Below are 9,052 nucleotides of genomic sequence, written 5' to 3'. Positions count from 1 at the left end.
GATGGTCAGGTAGAAAATTGTTATCTTTATTTTTTATTTTTGTATTTTAGAGAAGGGTCTACAGGGTGTTCAGGGTCTCACCACTAGATCGGACTCGCAGTGATCCACCTGTTTACAGCCTACCGAGAGCTGGGATCACAGGCACACACCACCACGCCCAGTCTCAATTGCCATCCTAGCATGCCCCGGGGGCGGGGCCAGCAGGGAGGGCCTGGCGATTGAACCCCCAGCCCCTGAGCCTGCTTGCAGGTGTTTTAATCTGCTGAGCTATTTGGCCAGCCCCAAATTGTTATTTTTAAATTGGCTTCTGAAAATGTTTTTTTTTTTAATTTTTATTTATTTATTTATGTGTATGTGTGTGTGTGTGTGTTTGGTCAGCTCAGCCCACCAGGGGGCGGCCCTGGCTGGCATGTGGTGCTGGGGGATTGAACTGCGGTCCCTGTGCTTTGCTAAGCTTGTTCTAAGTAGGTGCTCCAGACCACTGAGCCATCTTGCCAGCCCCTGAAAATGTTAATGATAATTGTACACATGCCTTGAATGCTGTCCTATCTACTAGTGCCCTAATTGCATACGTTCAAGCCTGTCAAAATACTGGCTTTACTTCTCATACTTTGGTCATTATGGCCTAGATAATTTCTCAGTCTATCAAGGATAACTCAATTTCTGTTACTTAGCTTAACTGATGACAGTGGATTCATTGGCAAAAAGGGACATGTTCGTAAATCACGCCTGGTACCCGCTAAAGTGACCACAACTGGGTTCTTATCTCTAAAAATGTTCTTATCTCTAAAAATGTTCTTATCTCTAAAAATAATAATAATAATAAGGAGAAAAACCTCCTGGTCTTGTCCAGGATGTATGAAGGGTGATTACTGGACAAAAGATTGCCTTTCTAAATATCATAAAGATTGCACACTTCTTCAGGGGAACAGGGACCGAACAAACAAAGGGAAACAAATGCCAACATCAGTTACTCAGTCCCAGTCCTCAGCGGTGTCCTGTTCAGACTTGCCAGCAGGTGGCGCTCAAGCAGGGCTGGAGTCCTAGCAGGACCTTAGCTCCCTCCTCTGTTGTACAGACCAGAAGGTAGGCTTCAGCTTGTAGGCTACCTCCCATTGCACATCCTAGGAGGAGAAAAACCCTCCCTTATGCCTACAGGTATATATGGGTGCCATGAAATGGTTCAATAAATGTAATTATCGGTAAGTCTAATCTGTTACAAAAGGACCTTTTGGCTGCGTATGATGTCATTTTTATTCCTCTTTGCTCCTCTGGCATTTGAGTTATTGAGCCTGGTGTTGTTGCTCAGATTTTACTGCTGCCTGAGCCAGCCTTGCCTCATGGACCCTTGGCTGCAAGACAATGCTTGGGTTCCACCCCCATTCAAAGAGAAAATTTCTATTTCCAAGCAATTTCATCAAATCATTGCACTTGCCAGGTAAGATTGAATGGCAGAGGATTCATTGGCCTTACTGACTCTCTTAGTTGTTCTTCTCCCTTTGCTGGGACAAAATACCCGACACACAAAATGAAGGAAGGAAAGGTTTATTTAGTTCACAGTCAGTGGAGGTTTCCGTCCATACTCAGCTGGCTCCAAGGCAGAGTGACACATGGCAGAGAAAGCAGTCATTTTCATGGCAGCAGCAAAGAGCAAGAGCAAAGGGAGGGGGCTGGTGAGATGGCTCAGTGGTCTAAAACACCTACTTAGAACAAGCTTAGCAAAGCACAGGGACCACGGTTCAATCCCCCAGCACCACATGCCAGCCAGCCCCGCCCCCTGGTGGGCTGAGCTGGCCACACACACACACACACACACACACACACACACACAAATAAATAAATAAAATTTAAAAAAAAAAAAGAGCAAAGGAAGGAGTGGCAGCACTGGCTACAGAGAACAAGTCTGTCTCCCTTAAGTTGCATTCAGGCTATCCATCCCAAGCCTGCTGTAGCACTCACACCCATAATCCCAGCAGCACTCAGACCCATAATCCCAGTGGATCATGAATTAATCACAAACTCTAGAACTCCACCCCATGACTGCATGAAGCTTTTGGAGGGACAACTAGACAAAAACTATAACTAGCCAGTTTAATGGTTTGTGCCTTTCTGGCCCTGCCTTTCAGGCCCCGGCTTGGTCCTCTGGCCCTGCCCTTCAAGTCACTCGTTGCTTCTTCAGTCACATCTGCCCCATAACTTACATGAGGCTTTGAGGGGGACAACTAGATACAAGCCATCATATTCTGCCCCTGGATCCCAGAGTCTCATGTGCATCCCTTTCTGCAAAAGGCATTTTAGTCCATCTCTAAGAGTTGCCAAAGTCCCAATAGTTTGAATGTTGCTGAAAAGTCCAAGTCCGAAGTCTTCTCCAAGGTCCATGGCAAACTCTGAACTGTGAGCCCCTGTACAAATGAAAAGTTATATACATCAACATTCAAAGGCACAAGATAAACATTGCCATTCCAAAAGGTATATACAGGAGGACATAAACCACTGGGGCCAAAACAAGTCCAAAATCCAGCAGGGCAAACAGTAAGTTCTATAGTTCCATGTAGAGCATCTGAAGCAATCTGTGGCAAATGGTGAGCGCCATGTGGCTCTGCCCCGTGGCACTTCTGGTGGTGGTAGCTCCCGTGGCTTCTCTCTTAGGCCGGCTTTGCTCCCTGTTTGCAGTTTCCCTTAGATGATCCATGTTCCTGACTTTCCAAGTTTCTGGGGCTTCTCACAGCTTCACACACTGCCCTCTCAGGGGCACAGTGCCTGGCTCCCAGGCCTTCTTCTGAAACCAGGTGGAAGCCTTGGTTTCAGGAAGAGCAAGGTAGAAGCCTTGCTCTTAACAAAGGTCAGAACTCCTGCATTCTGCATGCGCCTGAAACCAGCACCACATGGATGACGCCAAGGTCTGCTGCTGGCTGGAGCAGTAGCCAGGCTTTCCTCTCTCTTGGCTATTGGGATCAAGTGCCTGGATTGCTGAGCACTCTGACCCTGATTTCAAGGAACAAATTCTCTGCCAGTGCCTTTCTGAAACCTGGTGTGGCCGCCACCTCCATTCTGGAGGCTGGTGTGGCCGCCACCTCTATTCTGGAGGCTGGTGTGGCCGCCACCTCCATTCTGGAGCCTGGTGTGGCCGCCACCTCCATTCTGGAGCCTGGTGTGGCCGCCACCTCCATTCTGGAACGTGGGGCTCTGAAGATTTCTCCTTAAAGGAAAGTTTCTCACCCTTGTGATTCTGAGGCTCAAAGGGTGAGAACCTGCCACCTCCTGTGATGCCCTCAGGACAGCTTTTCTACTCTCCTGTTTCTTCTGGGCAATGGAGATCTCAGCTCTATCTTTGCACTCTACAGCTTTATTGGAGCTTCTTTTCTGGCCAAACTCACAAGATTTTAAATCATCCTGCTGGGCTCTTTGCTCTTCATTCTCCACAAAAATCTGACTAAAAGCCTTCAACAATAACCGTGCCACTGCCCCAGTGTTTGAATGTTTTGAGATTTCCTTTGAAAGATTAGTCAAGCCGGGTGTGGTGGCGCACACCTGTAATCCCAGCACTCCGGAGGCTGAGGCAGGAGGATCCTTGCGAGTTCGAGACCAGCCTGGGCTATAAAGTAAGTTCAAAGGCAGCCTAAGCGGCATAGTGAGACCCTGTCTCAAAAAGACAAAAAAAAAAAAAAAAAAAAAGGGAAAAAGAAAAAGAAAGAAAGAAAGATTAATCAGTCCTCCATGTTTAATCTCAGGTTCAGGCCAAGTCTCTGGACACATGTAAAATTCAGACAAACTTTCTGCCAAGCCAAAACACAAATGATCTGGAGTCCAACAACCAATGCAGTCCTTCTTTCCAGCAGAAACCTCCCCAGCCTGGTCTTTACAGGTCAGCTTTGTATCAGTCTTCCAGTCTAAGCTCTGACCGGAATCTCCCCTACAGAACAGCCGAAGCTCCAGTGCTTCTCTTGTAGGCAACATCTCCAACCCTTTCCTATCTCTTCCCATAAGCCATTCCCAAAAGCTTGCAATCCACATGGTCAGGATTAGCCACAGCAACAACCCTACTTCTCTGGTACCAAATTCTGTCTCAGTCACTCTTCTCTTATTGCTGGGACAAATATCTGACACTCAAAATGAGGGAACAAAAGGTTTATTTAGCTCACAGTTACTGGAGGTTTGAAGACACTCAAGGAGAGGCTGGGGCGCTGCTGTGTCCAGGATGACCCTCTCCACGTATCTGAGAAAGCACAAGCTAGGCGGTTTAACATCTGTGCCTCTCTGGCCCTGCCTCTCAGTCCCCGCCCTGGTCCTCTGGCCTTGCCCCTCAAGCCTGTCCTTGCTCCTCCAGCCACTGTCTGCCCCATAACTTACATGAGGCTTTGGGGGGACAACCAGACACAAACTGTAACACTGACATAGAGACTATGTTTCTATTGTAGCCAGCCATTTTTGGCCTCGCTTGTGGCCCACTATGCCAGTGTTCACCAGGCTGGTAGGGTTCACTATAAAGACAGTTCTATAGAGTGCTGCCCCCTTGTCCTATGAAGGGCCTGATGGGCAAACATGTATTATAGCACCATGTGTTGCACCTGTATCAGTTAACTCATGGAGGAGGGACTTATTAAAATAATGGAAAGTAGTTACATTGACTACACCATCTGTTCAAACTGATAGTCTCTGCTGGTCAGATAGCTCAGTGGACTAAAGTGCCTGCTTTGGCAGAGCGCAGCAGCCAGAGTTCGATCCCCAGGAGGAGCCCTGCCCCGGGGCATGCTGAGACAGTGATTGAGACTGGCCATGGTGGTGCGCGTGTAGTCTCAGCACTTGGGAGGCTGAAAACAGGAGGATCACTATGAGTCCAATCTGTGTAGTGAGACCCTGTACACCTGTCCTACATTCAAAAGAAAAAGAAAACAAAACAAACAAACAGAAAAAACCCTGTTAGTCTCTGGGAGAAAAGATGGTGGTTACCATGGGTCATACTAAAACCAAAGGGAGAGGCCAGGGAGATGGCTCAGTAGAATAAGCACTTGCCTGGCAAGTTCAAAGGCCTGAGTTCAATCCCTGGTTACAAAAAAAAAAAAAAAAAAAAAAAAGTCTTAAATTAAAAAAACAAAATAAAACCAAAGATTGACAAGAATCTATAGGACTGTGGGCTGGGGAGATAGCTCAGTGGTCTAAGTGCCTGCCTGGCAAGCTCAAGGACCCTGGTTCAATCTCAGGTACTGTATGCTGTTCCAGCCCTGAAACTTCAGGTGCTCTGTGCTGACCATTGAGACTGGGCATGGTGGTGTACGCCTAGAATCCCGGCACTGGGGAGGCTGAGACAGGAGGATCACTATAAGTCTGAGCTGCAGAGACCTTGTACCAAATAAATAAATAAATGATAAAAAAAAAAAAAAGAATCTACAGGGCTGTGGGGCTGGCACAGCATGCAGTACCTGAGATCGAACCAGGGTTCTTGAGCTTGCCAGGCAGGCACTTAGACCACTGAGCTATCTCCCCAGCCCACAGCCCTGTAGATTCTTGTCAATCTCTTTGGTTTTATTTAATTAATTAATTAATTTATTTATTTTTAATTTAAGACTTTTTAAAAATTCCAATATCTACAAATGACTGTCATGGCATCTATTATAATTCAGGTCATCCAAATTTGTAGTGGGGGCTGCTGCTTCTCCACTCTCTTAGTTTTGTAAATCCAATGGAAACATAGTGAACCCATGTGGGTAAAGCAATGGCCCCTAATGTGGGAGGAGCTAAGATGTTGGACTATTGAAGACTGGCTTAATTTAGGACATTTGAAACCTTTTGTTAGTCCTTGGAATGCTCCAGTATTTGTCACCCCCCAGAAATCTGGCACATGTTGTCTTTTGCAAGATTTGCAGGTAATGGATGCCTGTGTGTTCTCAAAGGGAGCCTCACAACCTGAGGTGCCCAGCACCACTGCTGTTCCTCAAGTCTGGGTTTTTTTTTTTTTTTTTTGAGGAACCAGGGATTGAACTCAGGCCCTTGCGCTTGCCAGGCAAGTGCTTATTCCACTGAGCCATCTCCCCGGCCCCCTCAAGTCTGACTTTTAATAGTGACACATCTGAAAGGCTGCTTTTCCAGCATTGACCTGTTCCCAACTGACAGGCAGTATTTTGCATTTTCAATTCCAGATTGCAATTTGAAAAAAAACCTATGAAGAGGCATCTGCAGACTGTATCGCCCTGGGGAATACCCGACAGTGCCACACTGTGCCACTTTTCGTAGCATGAGCACTCTAAGTCACAAGGGACCTCTACCCTCAGGCTTATAATATTCATTACATGGACACATTTTGCTTGCTACTCCCTTTAAACAACTTTTAAAGTATTTGTAAAGATGAAAACAGATCTTATATCATTTGCCTGTATGTATTGCCCCTCATAAAATTCAGTTTCATGTTCTCTCTACATACTGGGAACCCTTGTCCTAATGGGGACAATGCAGGCCCAGAAATTACAAATCAGGACTCATAAATTGACTATTCAATTTATGTTTGTTTTTGTTTTTAATGTACTTGGTACAGGATCTCACTAGGCAGTCAGACTCCTAGTGACCATCCTGTTTTCAGCCTCCCCCAGCACTGGGATTACAGGGGTGTGCTGCCACACCAGGATTCTGCGTGCCCCAGGGGCAGAGCTGGCACGGTGTGGGATGGGGATCAAACCCCGTTCCCTGCACTTGTGTAAGCAGGCAGCTTAGTCTGTTGAGGTATCTCCCTGACGCTTGACAACTCTTAATGATTTTCAAAAATTACTTGGAGATATTAACTAGATTAGGTCAAAATTAAGTATTGCCATTCCCTAAATCTTTATACTATCCTCCAAGGTGATATAATTTTAAGTTGTTCAAGATGTTTAACTGAGGCAGCAAAACAGGAGTTACAATTAGTAGAGAAATGTATTCATCCCTGTCAGGTGTTTCAGATTAATTCTGATTAAACATTTATATTTTGTTTGCTTTAGAAATGGTGCATAAAATATAATGGGGATTCCCTATAATCCTCAGGGACAGGCTATTACAAAAGGAACGCATTTGAAATTAAAACAACAATAAAACAGACCATTGAGAGAGGCTTGCTGACTCATGCCCGGCTCCCCCACTACAATGGACGCCTCAAGAGCTGTGGCCCACCCCTGCCTCTGAGGGAGCCTCACTGAGCTGGACCCCCCTCCCCATCATGGTGGAAGCCATGCCGAGTTGGGCACCTTGACAACAATATGCAATGTAACAACCATGGTTAAATTCTTATTATTTTGCTTAGTGAAATTCTGTATTGTTTCTATTCTTTTTTTTAACTTTTTTTTTTTTTTTTTTTTTTTTTTTGCAGAACTGGGAATTGAAGTCAGGCCCTTGTGCTTGCCAGGGAAGCACTTATTCCACTGAACCATCTCCCCACCCCACCCTTTTTTTTTTTTTTTTTTTTACTATTTTTATTCTCTTTAAAATATACACACAAAAGTAAAACGAAAACATTTAAAGGGGTAATATTACTGTTTCCACAGGTGCAGTTAGATATCATGACTTATGAAAAGTTAAAACCGGGCCAGGGAGATGGCTCAGTAGAATAAGGGCTTCCTTGGCAAGCGTAAGGGCCTGTGCTCAAACCCTGGTTCCAAAAAAAAAAAAAAAAAAAAAGTCAAAACCCAGGCAGCTGAACCTGACTAGACATCTTGACATGAGTAAAATGGGTTTATTGGAAGCTCACATGGAGGTGGAAGTTCACGTGGAGAGTTGTCTCAAGAACCAAGACAGCCCCAAAGGGGAACAGGAGACTTTATAGGATCTTTTAGGAAGGGTGATTGTGGGCTGGAACAGCCAGGTGGCAGGTGAACATTATTTGTCTTCTTTGTGGAGAATAATTATGGGCTGGAACCACCAGGTCACAGGCAGATGTCATTTGTCTTCCTTGTGGTTGAATTTTGCTCAGGTTAGAGTCTGGGCCTGTTCTGTGGTTTTGGGTTTGACTCTTCGTGAGACCAAGGGGGAGAGAGTTTGAGGGCAGGTTGCCTGGGAAACATTGACTGTGTTTGTTTTGTTTGGCAGAACAAGGGATTGAACTCAGGCCCTTGTGCTTGCCTGGCCAGTGCTTGTTCTACTGAGCCATCTCCCTGGCTGCCTGGGAAACTGAGTACTGACCTATCAACTTACGTTTTAAATCCTGTCCTGGGGTTGAACTCTCCCTGGGCTACTCTTCATTGGACAGATCCGTTCCCCTTGATCACAACAATGCATGCTGCTGTAGCTTGGTGTGATAGTCAGATGGGTGGCTGGAATGGTCCTGCTTTACTGGTAATGCAAGGATAAGGGTATGCTGGTGTTGACACACACACAGTGGCGAGGCTTTGTGGGTGTCAGCCAGGCGCATGCAACCACGGGGAGTTTTGGGGAAAACTCCAGGGAATGGATGACTTGGCTCCATCTATTTGGGTTTTTTAGAGGATGCACTTTGGCAACCCTTGAAGAATGAGAATTTGTCAACCCTCATGAACTCTGCAGGACCACAGGCCTGATTCTGCTCTCTCTGACTCCAAGGAGCCTCCACATCACACTGGAGAGGATCTTCCAGTGCAATCTGCCACATTGAAATCTCCCTTGCTGAGGTCCCTGTCAGAAAGACCTGCTCTAGTGGGATGACAGAGCCCACGTCGGATTGCTCCTGGAGAGCTTTGGAGGAAGCATGCATGTGGGGGACTGCTGGGGTGCGAGTCATGCCCTCTGCCCGGGGAGCAGAATCTTGTGTTTGTGTACTCAGTCCACCACTCCTTAGATCAGTTATTTGGGTGGACAGATTCCCTGAAATCTTGTCAAGTTGAGAGTACTGAAGGTCAGTACAATATTGTCAGGACTACATATCAGTACCTCCCTAAAATGCAGAAGATGATAAATTTAACTTCTCTTTTTGTCCATCTTCCTTTATGTGTGACCAAGACTGAGAATGTTCCTAATCTCTGTATGGTTGCTATGGAACAGAACTGGAAGTCCAATTGTTGGGAAATACGTTTACAGTGCTCACTCTTATTGCTACACCCATAAGAGAAACTGATAC

This window comes from Octodon degus, unplaced genomic scaffold, assembly GCF_000260255.1.
Source record: "Octodon degus isolate 3935 unplaced genomic scaffold, OctDeg1.0 scaffold00049, whole genome shotgun sequence".
NCBI lineage: Eukaryota > Metazoa > Chordata > Mammalia > Rodentia > Octodontidae > Octodon > Octodon degus.
Note: the sequence above shows the minus strand (reverse complement) of the source record.